The sequence below is a fragment of the Mustela lutreola genome, chromosome X, assembly GCF_030435805.1.
Source record: "Mustela lutreola isolate mMusLut2 chromosome X, mMusLut2.pri, whole genome shotgun sequence".
NCBI classification, from domain to species: Eukaryota; Metazoa; Chordata; class Mammalia; order Carnivora; family Mustelidae; genus Mustela; species Mustela lutreola.
Genome location: NC_081308.1, coordinates 109827085 through 109829838, shown reverse-complemented (window position 1 = coordinate 109829838; position 2754 = coordinate 109827085). Strand labels below are relative to the sequence as shown.

General features: G+C 36.0%; 1 pseudogene; it reads left to right on the top strand.

Annotated features, from left to right (window-relative positions):
• Window positions 1-562: 562 nt before the first annotated feature.
• On the top strand, window positions 563-1816 carry LOC131821060 (large ribosomal subunit protein eL20-like; annotated as a pseudogene).
• The last annotated feature ends 938 nt before the right edge of the window (window positions 1817-2754 follow it).

Here is a 2754-nt window from a genome sequence, read left to right as displayed (position 1 = left end):
ATAAGAGCTCAGGACCAGACGACTTCATTCTATCAAACATTTAAAGAAGAATTAGTACCTATTCTTCTAAAACTTTTTTAAAAAATGGAAGAGGAAGGAAAACTTCCAAATTCATCATTTGAGACCAGTATTATTCTGATACCAAGCCAGAGAAAGACACCACAAAAAAAGCTACAGGCCAATATGTCTGATAAACATAAATGCAAAAATCCTTGACAAAATACTAGCAAACTGAATCTAACAATGCATTAAAAAATCATTCATCATGATTAAGCAGGATTTATTCCTAGGATACAGTGTACTTCACTATTCATAAATCAATCAATGTAATACATCATATCAATATGAGAAAGGATAAAATCCACAAGATCAGTTCAATAGATGCAGAAAAAGCATTTGACCAAGTACAACATCCATTCATGATAAAAATCCTCAACAAAGTAGGATTAAAAGGAACATAGTCTAACATAATAAAGGTCCTATATGAAAAATCCACAGCTAACCTTATACTTAATGGTGAAAAACTAAAAGGTGTTCCTCTAAGGTCAGTAATAAGACAAGAATGTTACTCTCACCACTTTTACTCAACACAGTCCTGCAAGTTCTAGCCACAGCAATCAGACTAAAGAAACGAATAAAAAGCATCCAGAGTGGTAAGGAAGAGGTAAAAGTTTCACTTTTTGCAGATGACATGATACAATTTATAGAAAATCCTGAGCACTCCACCAAAAAACTACTAGAACTGAAAAATGAATTCAGTATGATTGCAGGATACAAAATGAAAGTACAAAAATACATTGCATTTCTATGTACTAAAAATAAAGTAGCAGGAAGTGAAATCAAGAAAAGAATACCATTTAAAATTACACTAAGAACAATGAAATACCTAGGGGTAAACCTAATCAAAGAGGTGAAAGGTCTTTACTCTGAAAATTATAAAACACTGATGAAAGAAATTGAAGATGACACCAAGAAATGGAAAGATATCCCATGCTCATGGATTGGAAGAGTAAATATTGTTAAAATGTCTCTACTACTCAAAGCAATATACAGATTTAAGGGAATCCTTATCTAAATACCAACAGAATTTTTTTTTTCACAGAGCTAGAAAAATACAATCCTAAAATTTGTGTGAAACCACAAACCCCCGAATAGCCAAAGCAATCTTGAAAAAGAAAAATGAAATTGGTGCTACCATGATTCCAGACTTGAGTTATATTACAAGGCTTTCATAATCAAAACAATATGGTCCTTCACTGGGGGAAATGAGAGCAGAGAGTGTGCCATAGAAGCCTTGGGCACACTGTGATAGTACATGGTGGTGGGGTACTTTCTGCCAACTCCATATGCCATAATCCACCCCCTAGCACATGCAAATCTTTTTACTTGATCACAGTGTCACCAAGTCCTGCTCCTGGTACCTTGTGTCTTAGTTAAAGAAGATGAAAAAGTCTTCAGAGGAAATTGTCCACTGTGGACAGGTATTTGAGAAATCCCCTTGTGGATTAAGAACTTTGGTATCTGGCTGTGCTATGACTCCCACAGTGGCACCCGCAACATGTGCTGGGAGTACCAGGACATGTACTGCTGCACATGCTGTCATCCAGTGCTACTGAGGCATGGATGCCCAGCACTGTGCCTGGGCCCACTTGATCCAGATCATGAAGTTGTATGAGATTGCAGCCAGCAAGTGCTGCTAAATGGCAATTAAGCAGTTCCATGACCCCCAGATCAAGATCCCCATTGCCACCACTGAGTCCTATGCTACCAGCATGAGCTATGCTTCACCACCAAGAGGCCCAACACTATCTTTTAGATACAGAGCCTCCCTGTCCCCAAGTCTGTCCAAATAAACTCCTTAGGAAAACAAAACAAAACAAAACAAAACAAAATCCGGTATAGTTCTGTCACAAAAATAGACACATAGATGAATAGAACAGAATAGAAAGCCCAGAAATTAACCCACAATTTTATGGTGAATTAATCTTTGCCAAAGGAGGCAAGAACATGCAACAGAAAAATATAGTCTTTTCAATAAATGGTGTGGGGAAAACTGGAAAGTTATGTGCAAAAGAATGAAACTGAATGACTTTCTTATATCATACAGAAAAATAAACTCAAGATTGGTAAAGGACCTAAATATTAAACCTGAGGCCAAAAAAAAAAAAAAAAATCTTAAAAAAAAAACAAAACACAGGCAGCAGCTATTATTCTTCTGACATTGACCACAACAAATCTTCTAAATAAGTCTCCTGAGGAAAGAGAAACAAAAGCAAAAATAAACTATTGGGACTACATTAAAATAAAAAGCTTCTGAATCACAAAGGAAACAACCAACAGAACTAAAAGACTGTCTACACAATGGAAGTAGATATTCACAAATGACATATCTGATAAAGGGTTAGTACCTAAAGTATAATAATAACTTCTACAACTCAAGACCAACCCCCCAATAATCCAATTAAAAAATGGGCAGAAGATGTGAATAAACATTTCTCCAAAGAAGGAATTCAGATGGCCAACAGACACATGAAAAGAAGCTTAATATCACTCATCATCAGGGGAATGCAAATCAAAACCACAATGAGATATCACATATCAGAGATTCAGAATGGCTAAAATTAACACAGAGGAAATAATAGGTTTTGGCAAGGATGTAGAGAAAGAGGAAGCCTCTTAACTGTTGCTAGGAATGCAAACTGGTGCAGCTACTGTAGCAAATAGTATGGAGATTCCTCAAAACATTAAAAAACA